Raw genomic sequence first — 22,121 nt, 5'->3', positions numbered from 1 at the left:
CATCAACGGACGGCACAACATATGAGCTGCATGCACTGCACTACGCCGCATTGCAAATGCTGATATAAAATAAATTTAAGAATACAGGAACCGCGTGAAGCTGATTGCCAGATTATCGCCAGGCTTGTCTGCCTGTGCCTTTCCCTCCGGCTCACGCTAACCCAACTGGTAACAGTTTTGACATGCAAGCCCTAATCATGCACCTCACATCTTTAATATGTCTTTTCTTTGTTTGCTTGCTAGCTTGATGTATTATTGTATTATATAGCCCGGATGAGAGTTCATTCAGAAAGGGAATATATATTAGTTTAGTTGAAGGTGGCACCATGGCGGTGCCTGCCGAAGGCCACTCGCCGCTACAGCGTTGGTGCCGTTGACTAGCGTCTGACTCGACCGCCGGATACTCCATTTTAGTAAGTGGAAAGAACTCCTTTGATGTCGGGGAAAGCAGCCACTGTTCGGTTAGTGTTACTTTTTTACTTAGTGTCGTCATATGCTATCGTGCTAACCCCTTCTAGATGGGGCCTCGCTTATCAGAGCGTTGGAGAAAAAATTTGCCCGTACAATGCAAGTTGCTTAAAAAGGTGCTTAGTACATAAAACAATTTTTATAAGCATTAGTGCCTATCTCTATAGAAACGGTGTCTAATCAAGCGTTTAAGCTCTATAAATAAGCATCGGCGCTGAAGCAAAAACTAATTTCTCTAAGCATCTTCTAAGCATCTTGCATCGTACAAGGCCTCATGAGAGCACGCACCTCGGTTCTTGGGCCATCCTATAAAGAGAGAGGTTATCTATGTCCCGTAGCGATGATGTTATTTGTTGTTTCACCGGTTTTGGACTTTGTTCATCTCAAAACAATGTATGCAGCCCATGTATGGTTTGTGCAGGGAAAAAACTCTTTCTTAAACGGACTACTCACCTATACGATATTTTGAGATGTTTTTTTTTAAAGATTGGCCGGGAGGATAAACCCCCATCTTTTGTTAATTTTGTGCCCGAAAGTGACTGACAATCGCACTTAAGGAGATATGTTTCTTATATTATGCAAGAAAGCCAGTACAAACAAGCGGAGAAAAGAAATACAAATACATCCATAGGCACCCATAGAAACGGGGCACGTTCTCTATCATGTTACTACATATGATATGTTAGGGAAAAATGGTTTGTCAGTGTGTGCAATCAAGTCTAGCATTGATTTGGATCGTAGAAAGAAGAGACTAGCTAGAAACAAGATAAACAACATTTGAAAAGTGATTCAAATAAGCACACCGAAGAAGCATGCAAACAAAACCAATAGTAGGTGTTGTGTTAGGTCCGAAGTCTACAGGAGTAGGGGAGTGCCCTCTTCTATGTGTTGTTCAGCATGTTGAACACACTTGCTATAATAAACCCATAATAAGCACACACACCTAACAAATGGACGTGACTAGACATGGAAAGTTAACCATTTATTGCATCAACCCTGTGACTAACATGGAACCTAGCCAATTATTCTCTTAATCGTCTGACTAACATGGAAAATTATATACACTGATCAATTGTGCCATGACATTGACAGGGATGCAGAACTCTCAATATAGTACATTTTCCCCCAAGAGTTGCTTTTGGAGCAAGACTTGTGATGATGCGTTGCTTCGATATCTAATCAAAATTAACAAATAGAGAGAGCCTGATGTTAGAGCTTTGTCAAGATCGGCCGTAACATTGGTTCCATAAGCATTTGGCCCCTGTCATTTGTTTCTTCATGGTCTGCTGATATGTAAAGCCATGAGACTGCTGCTTCGTCTGCAACCTAATCCAGTTCGTACAAAAAGCGATTAGTCATTTCTAGGTTGTTAACTGTGCGCTTTCGACGTCGTTTGATCGATCGGTCGAAAACGAGGTTAGTACCTTTCCCAGGAAAAAAGAAGGTTAGTTCACAGATGACAACTCTCTGCATTGGTAGATTGGTTCGGTCCTACAGCAGTTGTTGTTGCTCCACTGTTGTTTAACATATCAGGATAAGTTGATGTGCATCTTCTCCTATCCGCTCGCCAACTCCCTATGTGTTGACAACTCCAAATTTAACAGCTCCTGGTTCCAGAGTTTATTTTAAGCTATCTTTCATCAGTTCAGCTCACATGCTACGGTTTTAGTTTGCTTTGGTCAGAAGAGTTGTTCGTATGAGTATATCACTGTATTAGCATTACTCCTTTGTCCCCTCTCCAACGCTAGGCACGTAGAAATGTCAGGGAAACAAGGCTGCGATACAATCATTTCTCTGCTCTAGTGATATCTTTTGTTTTTTCCGCAAAGAAAAGAAGTTTGAGCAGTATCACGAGATTCTCACAAGATAGCCCTTTCCTTTGTTCTTTGTAAGATTTAACACATACCTTCTCATGTTTTTTTCTACTGCTTGAACGACCATTTTCCGAGGAGTGAGGTAAAAAAACACAAGGAGTATCCAGTATGTAAATATTTAGGAAGAAAGGAAATCACTGGGCGACCCAAGAGAACCCCTTCCCACATGTCGCCACTCCTCAACCCCTCCTCTTTGGCCTACCCTCCTTGACGCTACGGAGCGTGCGACCGTGACGGTAACTCGTGAAACATCCTAAGCATACATACACTTTGTAAAGGTATCATGCCATTTCTTATCATTTTACGTTTTAGATTTTATTGCGCTAATCTACTAACAAGAATTTAGAAAATTCTAGGAAAAAAAAATCATCTGTGTATAGCTTTCCAGGTCACAGAATGAAAGCTCGTGTCTTATATACCCTTATATGTGTTTTGATGATTTATCATACAAGCATTAAGGGCATCTACAATCACAAGTATAAAACTTCGGTCCCCAAGCGCCCTAGACAACACACAAAATTGCATAGCATGTCAATTTTTGGTAGTTCATCCATGTACGGCCTTGCCCTTGCCTTTTCCCTTCCCGTCGTCCTTGTGGCAGTAGCAGTCGAAGACCTAGAATTGATCGAGGTAGATCTGTTCACTGCCGGAGTTGTCCGATCCACCGCCGTCCTCGTCTCTTCTCCTTGGGGGACAGTCCGACCATGGTGCGGACCGCCCCACTTTGGTATTTTGCCATTACCTTGACCGCCCTTCCCCGTCGCTTCTCAACTCAGCAGGCACGGAGGGATTCCTCTGATGCCGCCTCGAGGGCTGCGGGTGTCACCGTCGTTTGAAGCCGTGCCCGAAGCCTCGTGCGGCGGGCACGTAGCCCCTCCTGTTTGGATTCGCATCTGGTCATGGAGGCGCAAATGGTCTCTGTTTCGGTGGCGATGTTGTGGGGACAAGGTGCCACCTAAAAGGTTCCGGCGGCATGGCGGGGTTGCATCATGCGGGCATGGTGACTGTTGCCGGCGACGTGCGATGAGATCCTCCGGCCCTGGATCCGCCAGCCGCGAATCCGGGTGCCAGTTGGGCAACGGATTCCCGCTGGCTCGCTAAAGATCGCGGGAGGGTGCACTCCTCCCTGAACCATTAGAGAGCAACACGGGCAGCCATCTGCTCCTCGGAGTTTCAAGGGATGAGCTCCCAGTCCTTGCACTAGAAAATTTCGTCTATTTAGTGACAAAAATCCTGACGACGAAACAGGAAATGTCGTCTGAAATCATTTTCTGTGACGGTCCATTGTCACGAGGTGTTTTCCTCGCGGGGCAGCACCCTAGCCAACTTCGGCGACGTTTTGGCTTGCAATTATGCAACGCTTTTGGGCATAACTAGGCATGTCTATTTTCCTCGATGATTTGTAGTGTCACAGAAAAAATTTCGTGTCACAAACAATGTTAGGTGGGCTAGAAAATATGATTAAAAATGGTGTGTTGGTGTTCAAAACATAGTACCTTATAAATTCTACCATGGCAGAGTTTACAACATATTAGAGTCAAATTTCCAGCGTTTAGGTTGAGATGCTCGTATCAAAATCCATTGAATATTTCTTCATAGAACATGCATGTTCATCATCATCATATCATTACCAACAATAACATAAAACATGACATACAGAGATGGACGATCACTGAGGTAACATGACAGAGAGTCAGAAATACTCCTCATCTGGTTCAGCAGCAATGAAACCGAGGAAGAGAAAGGTCCCTGCACGTCCATGGTGTAGGACAAAGATCATCCTGTTGGAAATATGCCCTAGAGGCAATAATAAAATGGTTATTATTATATTTCCTTGTTCATGATGATTGTCTATTGTTCATGCTATAATTGTATTAACCGGAAACCGTAATACATGTGTGAATACATAGACCACAACAAGTCCCTAGTGAGCCTCTAGTTGACTAGCTCGTTGATCAACAGATGGTCATGGTTTCCTGACCATGGACATTGGATGTTATTGATAACGGGATCACATCATTAGGAGAATGATGTGATGGACAAGACCCAATCCTGAGCATAGCACAAGATCGTGTAGTTCGTTTGCTGAAAGCTTTTCTAATGTCAAGTATCATTTCCTTAGACCATGAGATTGTGCAACTCCCGGATACCGTAGGAGTGCTTTGGGTGTACCAAACGTCACAACGTAACTGGGTGGCTATAAAGGTGCACTACAGTTATCACCGAAAGTGTCTGTTAGGTTGGCACGAATCGAGACTGGGATTTGTCACTCCGTATGACGGAGAGGTATCTCTGGGCCCACTCGGTAATGCATCATCATAATGAGCTCAATGTGACTAAGTAGTTGGTCACGGGATCATGCATTACGGAACGAGTAAAGTGACTTGCTGGTAACGAGATTGAACGAGGTATTGGGATATCGACGATCGAATCTCGGGCAAGTAACGAACCGATTGACAAAGGGAATTGTATACGGGATGGCTTGAATCCTCGACATCGTGGTTCATCCGATGGGATCATCGTGGAACATGTGGGAGCCAACATGGGTATCTAGATCCCGCTATTGGTTATTGGCCGGAGAGTTGTCTCGGTCATGTCTGCATGATTCCTGAACCCGTAGGGTCTACACACTTAAGGTTCGATGATGTTAGGGTTATAGGGAAGGTTTGTACGTGGTTACCGAATGTTGTTCGGAGTCTCGGATGAGATCCCAGACGTCACAAGGAGTTCCGGGATGGTCCGGAGGTGAAGATTTATATGTGGGAAGTCATCATACAGTCACCAGAAGTATTCGGGGGTTTACCGGCATTGTACCGGGACGACGGAAGGGGTTCCGGGGGTCCACCGGGAGGGTCCACCTGCCCCGGAGGGCCCTATGGGCTGTATGTGGAAGGGAACCAGGCCCTAGGAGGGCTGGGTGCAACCCCCCTGCTGGGGAACGTAGTAATTTCAAAAACAATTCCTACGCACACGCAAGATCATGGTGATGCATAGCAACGAGAGGGGAGAGTGTTGTCCACGTACCCTCGTAGACCGAAAGCGGAAGCGTTAGCACAATGCGGTTGATGTAGTCATACGTCTTCACGATCCAACCGATCAAGTACCGAACGCACGGCACCTCCGAGTTCAGCACACGTTCAGCCCGATGACACCTCCGAGTTCAGCACGGCACCTCCGAGTCCCTCGAACTCTGATCCAGCCGAGTGTTGAGGGAGAGTTTCGTCAGCACGACGGCGTGGTGACGATGTTGATGTTCTACCGACGCAGGGCTTCGCCTAAGCACCGCTACATTATTATCGAGGTGTACTATGGTGGAGGGGGGCACCGCACACGGCTAAAAAATCAACTGATCAATGTTGTGTCTCTGGGGTGCCCCCTGCCCCCGTATATAAAGGAGCAAGGGTGGGGGGTGCGGCCAGCCAGGGAGAGGGCGCGCCGGGAGGAGTCCTACTCCCACCGGGAGTAGGACTCCCCCTCCTTTCCTAGTTGGATTAGGACTTGGGAGGGGGAAATAGTGGAGGAGAAGAAGGAAGGGGGCGCCGCCCCCCTCTCCTTGTCCTATTCGGACTAGGGGGGGGGCATGTACCAGCCCTAGCCGCCTCTCCCCTCTTCCGCCTAGGCCCACTAAGGCCCATTAAATTCCCGGGGGGTTCCGGTAACCTCCCGGTACTTCGGTAAAATCTCGATTTTACCCGGTACACTTCCGATATCCAAACATAGGCTTCCAATATATCAATCTTCATGTCTCGGCCATTTCGAGATTCCTCGTCATGTCCGTGATCACATCCAGGACTTTGAACAACCTTTGCTACATCCAAACATATAAACTCATAGTATAACTGTCATCGTAACATTAAGTGTGCGGACCCTATGGGTTCGAGAACTATGTAGACATGACCGAGAAACGTCTCCGGTCAATAACCAATAGCGGAACCTGGATGCTCATATTGGCTCCCACATATTCTACGAAGATCTTTATCAGTCAGACCGCATAACAACATACGATCTTCCCTTTGTCATCGGTATGTTACTTGCCCGAGATTCGATCGTCGGTATCTCAATACCTAGTTCAATCTCGTTACCGACAAGTCTCTTTACTCGTACCGTAATACATCATCCAGCAACTAAATCATTATTTGCAATGCTTGCATGGCTTAAGTGATGTGCATTACCGAGAGGGCCTAGAGATACCTCTCCGACAATCGGAGTGACAAATCCTAATCTCGAAATATGCCAACCCAACAAGTACCTTTGGAGACACCTGTAGAGCACCTTTATAATCACCCAGTTACGTTGCGACGTTTGGTAGCACACACAGTGTTCCTCCGATAAACGGGAGTTGCATAGTCTCATAGTCATAGGAACATGTATAAGTCATGAAGAAAGCAATAGCAACATTCTAAACGATCATGTGCTAAGCTAACAGAATGGGTCATCTCAATCACATCATTCTCCTAATGATGTGATCCCGTTAATCAAATGACAACTCATATCTATGGCTAGGAAACATAACCATCTTTGATCAACGAGCTAGTCAAGTAGAGGCATACTAGTGACACTCTGTTTGTCTATGTATTCACACATGTATTATGTTTCCGGTTAATACAATTCTAGCATGAATAATAAACATTTATCATGATATAAGGAAATAGATAATAACTTTATTATTGCCTCTAGGGCATATTTCCTTCAGTCTCCCACTTGCACTAGAGTCAATAATCTAGGTTACACAGTAATGATTCTAACACCCATGGAGTCTTGGTGCTGATCATGTTTTGCTCGTGGAAGAGGCTTAGTCAACGGGTCTGCAACATTCAGATCCGTATGTATCTTGCAAATTTCTATGTCTCCCACCTGGACTAGATCCCGGATGGAATTGAAGCGTCTCTTGATGTGCTTAGTTCTCTTGTGAAATCTGGATTCCTTTGCCAAGGCAATTGCACCAGTATTGTCACAAATGATTTTCATTGGAACCGATGCACTAGGTATGACACCTAGATCGGATATGAACTCATTCATCCAGACTCCTTCATTTGCTGCTTCCGAAGCAGCTATGTACTCCGCTTCACACGTAGATCCCGCCACGATGCTTTGTTTAGAACTGCACCAAATGACAGCTCCACCGTTCAATGTAAACATGTATCCGGTTTGTGATTTAGAATCGTCCAGATCAGTGTCAAAGCTTGCATCAACGTAACCATTTATGATGAGCTCTTTGTCACCTCATAAACGAGAAACATATCCTTAGTCCTTTTCAGGTATTTCAGGATGTTCTTGACTGCTGTCTAGTGATCCACTCCTGGATTACTTTGTAACTCCCTGCTAGACTTATAGCAAGGCACACATCAGGTCTGGTAAACAACATTGCATACATGATAGAGCCTATGGCTGAAGCATAGGGAACATCTTTCATCTTCTCTCTATCTTCTGCAGTGGTCGGGCGTTGAGTCTTACTCAACTTCACACCTTGTAACACATGCAAGAACCCTTTCTTTGCTTGATCCATTTTGAACTTCTTCAAAACTTTGTCAAGGTATGTGCTTTGTGAAAGTCCAATTAAGTGTCTTGATCTATCTCTATAGATCTTGATGCCCAATATGTAAGCAGCTTCATCGAGGTCTTGCATTGAAAAACTCTTATTCAAGTATCCCTTTATGCTATACAAAAATTCTATATCATTTCCAATCAGCAATATGTCATCCACATATAATATCAGAAATGCTATAGAGCTCCCACTCACTTTCTTGTAAATACAGGGTTCTCCAAAAGTCTGTACAAAACCAAATGCTTTGATCATACTATCAAAGCGTTTATTCCAACTCCGAGAGGCTTGCACCAGTCCATAAATGGATAGTTGGAGCTTGCACACTTTGTTAGCTCCCTTTGGATCGACAAAACCTTCCGGTTGCATCATGTACAACTCTTCTCCCAGAAATCCATTCAGGAATGCAGTTTTGACATTCATTTGCCAAATTTTATAATCATAAAATGCGGCAATTGCCAACATAATTTGGACAGACTTAAGCATCGCTACGGGTGAGAAGGTCTCATTGTAGTCAATCCCTTGAACTTGTCGAAAACCTTTCGCGACAAGTCGAGCTTTGTAGACAGTAATATTACCGTCAGCGTCAGTCTTCTTCTTGAAGATCCATTTATTCTCAGTTGCTTGCCGATAATCAGGCAAGTCAACCAAAGTCCACGCTTTGTTCTCATACATGGATCCCATCGCAGATTTCATGGCCTCAAGCCATTTTGCGGAATCTGGGCTGACCATCGCTTCTTCATAGTTCGTAGGTTCGTCATGGTCTAGTAACATAACTTCCAGAACAGGATTACCGTACCACTCTGGTGTGGATCTTACTCTAGTTGACCTACGAGGTTCAGTAACAACTTGATCTGAAGTTTCATGATCATCATCATTAACTTCCTCACTAATTGGTGTAGGTGTCGCAGAAACCGGTTTCTGCGATGAACTACTTTCCAATAAGGGAGTATGTACAGTTACCTCATCAAGTTCTACTTTCCTCCCACTTACTTCTTTCGAGAGAAACTCCATCTCTAGAAAAACTCCGAATTTAGCAACAAAGTCTTGCCTTCGGATTTGTGATAGAAGGTGTACTCAACAGTCTCCTTTGGGTATCCTATGAAGACACATTTCTCTGATTTGGGTTTGAGCTTATCAGGTTGAAGCTTTTTCACATAAGCATCGCAGCCCCAAACTTTAAGAAACGACAACTTTGGTTTCTTGCCAAACCATAGTTCATAAGGCGCTGTTTCAATGGATTTTGATGGTGTCCTATTTAACATGAATGTAGCCGTCTCTAAAGCATAACCCCATGATAGCGGTAAATCAGTAAGAGACATCATAGATCGCACCATATCAAGTAAAGTACGATTATGACCTTCGGACACACCATTACGCTGTGGTGTTCCGGGTGGCGTGAGTTGCGAAACTATTCCGCATTGTTTCAAATGTAGACCAAACTCGTAACTCAAATATTCTCCTCCACGATCAGATCGTAGAAACTTTATTTTCTTATTACCATGATTTTCAACTTCACTCTGAAATTCTTTGAACTTTTCAAAAGTTTCAGACTTATGTTTCATTAAGTAGATATACCCATATCTTCTTAAATCATCTGTGAAGGTGAGAAAATAACGATATCCGCCACGAGCCTCAACATTCATTGGACCACATACATCTGTATGTATGATTTCCAACAAATCTGTTGCTCCCTCCATAGTTCCGGAGAACGGCGTTTTAGTCATCTTGCCCATGAGGCACGGTTCGCAAGTACCAAGTGATTCATAATCAAGTGGTTCCAAAAGTCTATCAGTATGGAGTTCCTTCATGCGCTTTACACCAATATGACCTAAATGGCAGTGCCACAAATAAGTTGCACTATCATTATCAACTCTGCATCTTTTGGCTTCAACATTATGAATATGTGTATCACTACTATCGAGATTTAATAAAAATAGACCACTCTTCAAGGGTGCATGGCCATAAAAGATATTACCCATATAAATAGAACAACCATTATTTTTTGATTTAAATGAATAACCGTCTCGCATCAAACAAGATCCAGATATAATGTTCATGCTCAACGCTGGCACCAAATAACAATTATTTAGGTCTAATACTAATCCCGAAGGTAGATGTAGAGGTACCGTGCCGACCTCGATCACATCGACTTTGGAACCATTTCCCACGTGCATCGTCACCTCATCCTTAGCCAATCTTCTCTTAATCCATAGCCCCTGTTTCGAGTTGCAAATATTAGCAACAGAACCAGTATCAAATACCCAGGTGCTACTGCGAGCATTAGTAAGGTACACATCAACAACATATATATCACATATACCTTTGTTCACCTTGCCATCCTTCTTATCTGCCAAATACTTGGGGCAGTTCCGCTTCCAGTGACCAGTCTGCTTGCAGTAGAAGCACTCAGTCTCAGGCTTAGGTCCAAACTTGGGTTTCTTCTCCTGAGCAGCAACTTGCTTTCTATTCTTCTTGAAGTTCCCCTTCTTCTTCCCTTTGCCCTTTTTCTTGAAACTGGTGGTCTTATTGACCATCAACACTTGATGCTCCTTCTTGATTTCTACCTCCGCAGCCTTTAGCAATGCGAAGAGCTCGGGAATCATCTTATCCATCCCTTGCATGTTATAGTTCATCACAAAGCTCTTGTAGCTTGGTGGCAGTGATTGGAGAATTCTGTCAATGACGCTATCATCTGGAAGATTAACTCCCAGTTGAATCAAGTGATTATTATACCCAGACATCTTGAGTATATGCTCACTGACAGAACTATTCTCCTCCATCTTGCACCTGTAGAACTTATTGGAGACTTCATATCTCTCAATCCAGGAATTTGCTTGAAATATTAACTTCAACTCCTCGAACATCTCATATGCTCCATGACGTTCAAAACGTTGTTGAAGTCCCGGTTCTAAGTCGTAAATCATGGCACACTGACCTATCGAGTAGTCATCAGCTTTGCTCTGTCAGACGTTCATAACATCTGGTGTTGCTCCTGCAGCAGGCCTGGCACCCAACCGTGCTTCCAGGACGTATTTCTTCTGTGCAGCAATGAGCAAGTTACGGACCCAGTCCGTGTAATTGCTACCATCATCTTTCAACTTTGCTTTCTCAAGGAACGCATTAAAATTCAACGGAACAACAGCACGGGCCATCTATCTACAATCAACATAGACAAGCAAGACACTATCAGGTACTAAGTTCATCATAAATTTAAGTTCAGTTAATCATATTACTTAAGAACTCCCACTTAGATAGACATCCCTCTAATCCTCTAAGTGATCACGTGATCCAAATCAACTAAACCATGTCCGATCATCACGTGAGATGGAGTAGTTTCAATGGTGAACATCACTATGTTGATCATATCTACTATATGATTCACGCTCGACCTTTTGGTCTCCGTGTTCCGAGGCCATATCTATTATATGCTAGGCTCGTCAAGTTTAACCTGAGTATTCCGTGTGTGCAACTGTTTTGCACCCGTTGTATTTGAAAGTAGAGCCTATCACACCCGATCATCATGTGGTGTCTCAGCAAGAAGAACTTTCGCAATGGTGCATACTCAGGGAGAACACTTATACTTTGATAATTTAGTGAGGGATCATCTTATAATGCTACCGTCAATTAAAGCAAGATAAGATGCATAAAAGATAAACATCACATGCAATAAATATAAGTGATATGATATGGCCATCATCATCTTGTGCTTGTAATCTCCATCTCTGAAGCACCGTCATGATGACCATCGTCACCGGCGCGACACCTTGATCTCCATCGTAGCGTCGTTGTCGCCTCACCAATCTTATGCTTCTACGACTATCGCTACCGCTTAGTGATAAAGTAAAGCATTACAGGGCGATTGCATTGCATACAATAAAGCGACAACCATATGGCTCCTGCTAGTTGTCGATAACTCGGTTACAAAACATGATCATCTCATACAATAAAATTTAGCATCATGTCTTGACCATATCACATCACAACATGCCCTGCAAAAAGAAGTTAGACGTCCTCTACTTTGTAGTTGCAAGTTTTATGTGGCTGCTACGGGCTTAACAAGAACAGTTCTTACCTATGTATCAAAACCACAACGATAGTTTGTCAAGTTGGTGCTATTTTAACCTTCGCAAGGACCGGGCGTAGCCACACTCGGTTCAACTAAACTTGGAGAAACTGACACCCGCCAGCCACCTGTGTGCAAAGCACGTCGGTAGAACCAGTCTCGCGTAAGCGTACGCGTAATGTCGGTCCGGGCCGCTTCATCCAACAATACCGCCGAACCAAAGTATGACATGCTGGTAAGTAGTATGACTTATATCGCCCACAACTCACTTGTGTTCTACTCGTGCATATGACATCTACACATAAAACCTGGCTCGGATGCCACTGTTGGGGAACATAGTAATTTCGAAAAATTTCCTACGCACACGCAAGATCATGGTGATGCATAGCAACGATAGGGGAGAGTGTTGTCCACGTACCCTCGTAGACCGAAAGCGGAAGCGTTAGCACAACGCGGTTGATGTAGTCGTACGTCTTCACGATCCGACCAATCAAGTACCGAAAGCATGGCACCTCCGAGTTCAGCACACGTTCAGCCCGATGACGTCCCTCGAACTCCGATCCTACTGAGTGTTGAGGGATTGTCAGCACGACAGTGTGGTGACGATGTTGATGTTCTACCGATGCAGGGCTTCGCCTAAGCACCGCTACAGTATTATCGAGGTGGACTATGGTGGAGGGGGGCACCGCACACGGCTAAAAAATCAACTGATCAATGTTGTGTCTCTGGGGTGCCCCCTGCCCCCGTATATAAAGGAGCAGGGGGGGTGCGGCCGGCCAAGGAGAGGGCGCGCCGGGAGGAGTCCTACTCCCACCGGGAGTAGGACTCCCCCCTTTCCTAGTTGGATTAGGACTTGGGAGGGGGAAAGAGTGGAGGAGAAGAAGGAAGGGGGGGGGGAGCGCCGCCCCCCTCTCCTTGTCCTATTCGGACTGGGGGGAGGGGTGCGCGGCCAGCCCTAGCCGCCTCTCCTCTCTTCCACGTAGGCCCACTAAGGCCCATTAAGTTCCCGGGGGGTTCCGGTAACCTCCCGGTACTCCGGTAAAATCCCGATATCACCCGGAACACTTCCGATATCCAAACATAGGTTTCCAATATATCAATCGTAACGTTAAGCGCGCGGACCCTCTGGGTTCGAGAACTATGTAGACATGACCGGGACACATCTCTGGTCAATAACCAATAGCAGAACCTGGATGCTCATATTGGCTCCCACATAATCTATGAAGATCTTTATCGGTCAGACCGCATAACAACATACCTTGTTCCCTTTGTCATCGGTATCTTACTTGCCCGAGATTCGATCATCGGTATCTCAATACCTAGTTCAATCTCGTTACCGGCAAGTCTCTTTACTCATACCGTAATACATCATCCCGCAACTAACTCATTATTTGCAATGCTTGCAAGGCTTAAGTGATGTGCATTACCGAGAGGGCCCAGAGATACCTCTCCGACAATCAGAGTGACAAATCCTAATCTCGAAATACGCCAACCCAACAAGTACCTTCGGAGACACCTGTAGAGCACTTTTATAATCACCCAGTTATGTTGTGACGTTTGGTAGCACACAAAGTGTTCCTCCGGTAAACGGGAGTTGCATAATCTCATAGTCATAGGAACTTGTATAAGTCATGAAGAAAGCAATAGCAACATACTAAACGATCGTGTGCTAAGCTAACGGAATGGGTCATGTCAATCACATCATTCTCCTAATGATGTGATCCTGTTAATCAAATGACAACTCATAAATATGGCTAGGAAACATAACCATCTTTGATCAACGAGCTAGTCAAGTAGAGGCATACCAGTGACAATCTCTTTGTCTATGTATTCACACATGTATTATGTTTCTGGTTAATACAATTCTAGCATGAATAATAAACATTTATCATGATATAAGGAAATAAATAATAACTGTATTATTGCCTCTAGGGCATATTTCCTTCACCCCCTAGGGCCCATGCGCCTAGGGTTGGGGGGGACCCTAAAGGGGGCGCCCCCTAGGCTTGTGGGGCAAGCCCCCTCCCCTTGGCCGCCGCCCCCCTCTAGATCTCATCTAGAGGGGCCGGCCCCCTTCCCCCTTCACCCTATAAATAGAGGGGAGGAGGGAGAGCAGCCGCACCACATCCAGGGCGCAGCCCTCCCCCTCTCCAACACCTCTCCTCATCTGTTTGAGCTTGGCGAAGCCCTGCCGGAGAACGACTGCTCCACCACCACCACGCCGTCGTGCTGCTGCTGGAGCTATCTTCCTCAACCTCTCCATCCTCCTTGCTGGATCAAGGCATGGGAGACGTCACCGGTCTGCACGTGTGTTGAACGTGGAGGTGTCGTTGTTCGGCGCTTAGATCGGAATCCACCGTGATCTGAATCGCTACGAGTGCGACTCCTTCATCCACATTCTTGTAACGCTTCCGTCTCGCGACCTTCAAGGGTATGAAGATGCACTCCCCACTCTCTCGTTGCTAGTTTCTCCATAGATTGATCTTGGTGATGCGTAGAAATTTTTTAATTTCTGCAACGATCACCAACAGTGGCATGATGAGCTAGGTCTATGCGTAGTTTCTATGCATGAGTAGAACACAAGTTGTTGTGGGCGTCGATTTTGTCAATTTACTTGCCGTTACTAGTCTTATCTTGATTTGGCGGCATCGTGGGATGAAGCGGCCCGGACCGACCTTACATGTACACTTACGTGAGACAGGTTCCACCGACTGACATGCACTAGTTGCATAAGGTGGCTAGCGGGTGTCTGTCTCTCCCACTTTAGTCGGATCAGATTCGATGAAAAGGGTCCTTATGAAGGGTAAATAGCAATTGGCATATCACGTTGTGGTTTTGGCGTAGGTAAGAAACATTCTTGCTAGAAACCTATAGCAGCCACGTAAAAACTTGCAACAACAATTAGAGGACGTCTAACTTGTTCTTGCAGCATATGTCGTGTGATGTGATATGGCCAAAAGGATGTGATGAATGATATATATGTGATATATGATATTGATCATGTTCTTGTAATAGGAATCACGACTTGCATGTCGATGAGTATGACAACCAGCAGGAGCCATAGGAGGTGTCTTAATTTATTGTATGACCTGTGTGTCATTGAATAACGCCACTTAAGTACTTTACTTTATTGCTAACCGTTAGCCATAGTAGTAGAAGTAATAGTTGGCAAAACAACTTCATGAAGACACGATGAAGGAGATCATGATGATGGAGATCATGGTGTCATGCCGGTGATGACGATGATCATGGCGCCCTGAAGATGGAGATCAAAAGGAGCAAAACGATATTGGCATGATCATGTCACTATTTGATTGCATGTGATGTTTATCATGTTTTACATCTTATTTGCTTAGAGCGACGGTAGCATAAATAAGATGATCCCTCATAAAATTTCAAGAAAGTGTTCCCCCTAACTATACACCATTGCGAAAGTTCGTTGTTTTGAACCACCACGTGATGATCGGGTGTGATAGACCCTAACGTTCGCATACAACAGGTGTAAGCCTGATTTACACATGCAAAACACTTAGGTTGAGTTGACGAGCCTAGCATGTACAGACATGGCCTCGGAACACAAGAGACCGAAAGGTCGAACATTAGTCGTATAGTAGATACGATCAACATGAAGATGTTCACCGATGATGACTAGTCCGTCTCACGTGATGATCGGACACAGCCTAGTTGACTCGGATCATGTATCAATTAGATGACTAGAGGGATGTCAATCTGAGTGGGAGCTCGTTAAATAATTTGATTAGATGAACTTAATTATCATGAACTTAGTCTGAAATCTTTGCAATATGTCTTGTAGATCAAATGGCCCACACTAATGTTGCCCTCAACTTCAATGCGTTCCTAGAGAAAACTAAGCTGAAAGATGATGGTAGCAACTATACGAACTAGGTCCGGAACTTGAGGATCATCCTTGTAGCTGCCAAGAAAGCATATGTCCTAGATGCATCGCTAGGTGAAGCACCCGTTTTCCCAGCAACTCAAGACGTTATGAATGCCTGGCAGTCGCGTAGTGATGATTACTCCCTAGTTCAGTGTGGCATGCTTTACAGCTTAGAACCGTGGCTCCAAAAGTGTTTTGAGCAGCACGGAGCATATGAGATGTTCCAGGAGCTGAAAATGGTTTTCCAAGCTCATGCCCGGGTCGAGAGATATGAAGTCTCCGACAAGTTCTACAGTTGTAAGATGGAGGAGAATGGTTCTGTCAGCGAGCACATACTCAAAATGTCTTGGTTGCACAACCTCTTCTCAGTTGGGAGTTAATCTCCCGGATGACGTGGTCATTGACAAAATCCTCTAGTCGCTTCCACCTAGCTACAAGAGCTTTATGATGAATTTCAATATGTAGGGGATGGTGAAAACCATTCCTGAGGTATATTCAATGCTGAAATCAGCGGAGGTGGAGATCAAAAAGGAACATCAAGTGTTGATGGTTAATAAAACCACTAGTTTCAAGAAAGGCAAAGGTAAGAAGAACTTCAAGAAGGATGACAAGGGAATTGCCGCGCCCGGTAAGCCAGTTGCCGGGAAGAAGCCAAAGCATGGACCCAAACCTGAGACTGAGTGCTTTCATTGCAAGGGAAACGGTCACTGGAAGCGGAACTACCCCAAGTACTTAGCGGACGAGAATGCCGGCAACACCAAAGGTATATGTGATATACATGTTATTGATGTGTACCTTACCAGTACTCGTAGTAGCTCCTGGGTAATTGATACCGGTGCAGTTTCTCATATTTGTAACTCAAAACAGGAGCTGCAGAATAAGCGGAGACTAGTGAAGGATGAGGTGACGATGCATGTCAGGAATGGTTCCAAGGTCGATGTGATCGCCGTCGGCATGCTACCTCTGCATTTACCTACGGGATTAGTTTTAAACCTCAATAATTGTTATTTAGTGCCAGCTTTGAGCATGAACATTGTATCTGGATCTCGTTTAATGCGAGATGGGTACTCATTTAAATCCGAGAATAATGGTTGTTCCATCTATATGAGAGATATGTTTTATGGTCATGCCCCGCTGGTCAATGGTTTATTCTTCATGAATCTCGAACGTGATGTTACACATATTCATAGTGTGAATACCAAAAGATGTAAGGTCGATAATGATAGTCCCACATATTTGTGGTACTGCCGCCTTGGTCACATTGGTGTCAAACGCATGAAGAAGCTCCATGCAGATGGACTTTTTGAGTCTCTTGATTATGAATCATTTGACACATGCGAACCATGCCTCATGGGCAAGATGACCAAGACTCCGTTCTCCGGAACAATGGAGCGAGCAACCAACTTGTTGGAAATCATACATACTGATGTGTGCGGTCCAATTAGCGTTGAGGCTCGCGGTGGCTATCGTTATGTTCTCACCCTCACCGATGACTTAAGTAGATATGGGTATGTCTACTTAATGAAACACAAGTCTGAGACCTTTGAAAAGTTCAAGGAATTTCAGAGTAAGGTGGAGAATCAACGTCACAGAAAAATAAAGTTCTTGCGATTAGATTGTGGGGGAGAATATTTGAGTCACGTGTTTGCTACGCACTTAAGTAAATGTGGAATTGTTTCACAACTCACGCCGCCTGGAACACCTCAGCGTAATGGTGTGTCCGAATGTCGTAATCGCACTCTATTGGATATAGTGCGATCTATGATGTCTCTTACCGATTTACTGCTATCATTTTGGGGATACGCTTTAGAGACAGCTACATTCACTTTTAATAGGGCACCGTCTAAATCCGTTGAGACGACATCGTATGAATTATGGTTTGGGAAGAAACCTAAGCTGCCATTTCTAAAAGTTTGGGGATGCGATGCTTATGTCAAGAAACTTCAACATGAAAAGCTCGAACCCAAGTCGGAAAAATGCGTCTTCATAGGATACCCTAAGCAAACCATTGGGTATACCTTCTACCTCAGATCCGAAGGCAAGATCTTTGTTGCCAAGAACGGGTCCTTTCTGGAGAAAGAGTTTCTCTCGAGAGAAGTAAGTGGGAGGAAAGTAGAACTTGATGAAGTACTACCTCTTGAACCGGAAAGTAGCACACCTCAGGAAAATGTTTCTATGGTGCCTGCACCGACTAGAGAGGAAGTTAATGATGATGATAAAGGTACTTCAGATCAAGTTGCTACTGAACTTCGTAGGTCCACAAGGACACGTTCCACACCAGAATGGTATGGCAACCCTGTCCTAGAAATCATGTTGTTAGACAACGGTGAACCTTCGAACTATGAAGAAGCGATGGCGGGCCCAGATTCCAACAAATGGCTTGAAGCCATGCAATCTAAGATAGGATCCATGTATGAAAACAAAGTATGGACTTTGACAGACTTGCCCGATGATCGGCGAGCGATAGAAAATAAATGGATCTTTAAGAAGAAGACGTAAGCGGATGGTAATGTTACCATCTATAAAGCTCAGCTTGTCGCTAAGGGTTATCGACAAGTTCAAGGGGTTGACTACGATGAGGCCTTATCACCCGTAGCGAAGCTGAAGTCCATCCGAATCATGTTAGCAATTGCCGCATTCTATGGTTATGAAATATGGCAAATGGACGTCAAAACAGCATTCCTTAAGGAAGAATTGTATATGATGCAGCCGGAAGGTTTTGTTGATCCTAAAAATGCTAATAAGGTATGCAAGCTCCACTATGAGCTGGTGCAAGCATCTCGGAGTTGGAACATTCGCTTTGATGAAATGATCAAAGCGTTTGGGTTTATACAGACTTATGGAGAAGCCTGCGTCTACAAGAAAGTGAGTGGGAGCTCTGTAGCATTTCTCATATTATATGTGGATGACATACTATTGATGGGAAATGATATAGGACTTTTGGAAAGCATAAAGGCCTACTTGAATAAGTGTTTTTCAATGAAGGACCTTGGAGAAGCTGCTTACATATTAGGCATCAAGATCTATAGAGATAGATCAAGACGCCTCATAGGTCTTTCACAAAGCGCATACCTTGATAAGATATTGAAGAAGTTCAATATGGATCATTCCAAGAAGGGGTTCTTGCCTGTTTTGCAAGGTGTGAAATTGAGCTCGGCTCAAAGCCCGATCATGACAGAAGATAGAGAAAAGATGAGTGTCATCCCCTATGCCTCAGCCATAGGGTCTATTATGTATGATATGTTGTGTACCAGACCTGATGTAAACCTTGTCGTAAGTTTGGTAGGGAGGTACCAAAGTAATCCCAACATGGAACACTGGACACCGGTCAAGAATATCATGAAGTACCTAAAAAGGACTAAGGATATGTTTCTCGTTTATGGAGGTGACGAAGAGCTAGTCGTAAAGGGTTACGTCGATGCTAGCTTCGACACAGATCAGGATGACTCCAAGTCACAAACCGGATACGTGTATATTTTGAATGGTGGGGCAGTAAGATGGTGCAGTTGCAAGCAAAGCATCATGGCGGGATCTACATGTGAAGCGGAGTACATGGCAGCCTCGGAGGCAGCGCATGAAGCAATCTGAATGAAGGAGTTCATTACCGACCTAGGAGTTATTCCCAATGCATCGGGCCCGATGACTCTCTTCTGTGACAACACTGGAGCTATTGCCCTTGCCAAGGATCCCAGGTTTCACAAGAACACCAGGCACATCAAGCGTCACTTCAACTCCATTCGTGAAAATGTTCAAGATGGATACGTAGATATTTGTAAAGTGCATACGGATCTAAATGTCGCTGATCCGTTGACTAAACCTCTTCCGCAAGCAAAACATGATCAACACCAGAACTCTATGGGTGTTCGATTCATCACAATGTAACTAGATTATTGACTCTAGTGCAAGTGGGAGACAGTTGGAAATATGCCCTAGAGGCAATAATAAAATGATTATTATTATATTTCCTTGTTCATGATGATTGTCTATTGTTCATGTTATAATTGTATTGACCAGAAACCGTAATACATGTGTGAATACGTAGACCACAACAAGTCCCTAGTGAGCCTCTAGTTGACTAGCTCGTTGATCAACAGATGGTCATGGTTTCCTGACCATGGACATTGGATGTCATTGATAACGGGATCACATCATTAGGAGAATGATGTGATGGACAAGACCCAATCCTAAGCATATCACAAGATCGTGTAGTTCATTTGCTGAAAGCTTTTCTAATGTCAAATATCATTTCCTTAGACCATGAGATTGTGCAACTCCCGGATACGGTAGGAGTGCTTTGGGTGTACCAAACGTCACAATGTAACTGGGTGGCTATAAAGGTGCACTACAGGTATCTCCGAAAGTGTCTGTTGGGTTGGCACGAATCGAGACTGGGATTTGTCACTCCGTATGACGGAGAGGTATCTCTGGGCCCACTCGATAGTGCATCATCATAATGAGATCAATGTGACTAAGTAGTTGGCCACGGGATCATGCATTACGGAACGAGTAAAGTGACTTGCCGGTAACGAGATTGAACAAGGTATTGGGATATCAACGATCGAATATCGGGCAAGTAATGTACCGATTGACAAAGGAAATTGTATACGAGATTTCTTGAATCCTCGACATCATGGTTCATCCGATGAGATCATCGTGGAACATGTTGAAGCCAACATGGGTATCCAGTTCCCGTTGTTGGTTATTGGCCGGAGAGCTGTCTCGGTCATGTTTGCATGATTCCCGAACCCGTAGGGTCTACACACTTAAGGTTCGATGATGCTAGGGTTATATGGAAGGTTTGTACATGGTTACCGAATGTTGTTTGGAGTCCCGTATGAGATCCCGGACGTCATGAGGAGTTCCGAAATGGTCTGGAGGTGAAGATTTATATATGGGAAGTCATCATACGATCACCGGAAGTATTCGGGGGTTTACCGGCATTGTACCGGGACCACCGAAGGGGTTCCGAGGGTCCACCGGGAGGGTCCACCTGCCCCGGAGGGACCTATGGGCTGTATTTGGAAGGGAACCAGCCCCTAAGTGGGCTGGGCGCCACCCCCCTAGGGCCCATGCGCCTAGGGTTGAGGGGGAACCCTAAAGGGGGCGCCCCCCTTGACTTGGGGGGCAAGCCCCCTCCCCTTGGCCATCGCCCCCCCCTCTAGATCTCATCTAGAGGGGCCGGCCCCCTTCCCCCTTCACCCTATAAATAGAGGGGAGGTGGGAGGGCAGCCGCACCACATCCAAGGCGCAGCCCTCCCCCTCTCCAACACCTCTCCTCCTACGTTTGAGCTTGGCGAAGCCCTGCTGGAGAGCCGCTGCTCCACCACCACCACGCCATCGTGCTTCTACTGGAGTTGCCTTCCTCAACCTCGCCCCCCTCCTTGCTGGATCAAGGTGCGGGAGACGTCACCGGGTTGCACGTGTGTTGAACGCGGAGGTGCCATTGTTCGGCGCTTAGATCGGAATCCACCGCGATCTGAATCGCTACGAGTACGACTCCTTCATCCGCGTTCTTGTAACACTTCCATTTCATTATCTTCAAGGGTATGAAGATGCACTCCCCTCTCTCTCGTTGCTATTTTTTCCATAGATTGATCTTGGTGATGCGTATAATTTTTTTAATTTCTGCAACGATCACCAACACATCCTGTCTCCAATATCCATGGCATACACATCGACTACTTTGCTCCACCCATTAAGGACGATACTTTGGTCTCCTTGTCGTAAAGCCGAGTATGAAGTTGAAATGATGTTCACTCTAGGCATAACACATTGTAGAAGTATCTGGCGGCATAACGCAGTTTAACACTTTAAGCAATCTACATAAGTACCTGGACTATCTGAAGATAATGAGAATAGATACAATCCAAACCATGATTCTGTCGTCAATGGTGGTGTTGTTTAGAATGTGCAACAGGGTCACATAGGAATGATCTCTTTGTCCAACATTGTAACCGTCCACGAGAATCCGAATTTGATCGACAAAGCCGACGACAAACCACATCTCTTCCCAGGTTACTCTGCTCCCTTCAGTAACCTTCATGTTGTCTATAAATTGTTTTGTTACAATATCCACTCCGTAATAAGCTATGAAAATATTTGTAAATAATATTTGTTAAATATAGCAGCCCGGTGAAATGTTGTTAGTTAAAACTCCTTGATATTTGCAAGAATACTTACACAAATGAGTTACTGAATCAGTGGTCAAACGTACCCGGAGGTGACGTTTAGGTTTTCCACCTAGTCTGAGGGGCACTTTGGCAAATTCTTTCC

Source organism: Triticum aestivum, chromosome 3B, assembly GCF_018294505.1.
Source record: "Triticum aestivum cultivar Chinese Spring chromosome 3B, IWGSC CS RefSeq v2.1, whole genome shotgun sequence".
NCBI lineage: Eukaryota > Viridiplantae > Streptophyta > Magnoliopsida > Poales > Poaceae > Triticum > Triticum aestivum.
This window is presented reverse-complemented; position numbering follows the sequence as displayed.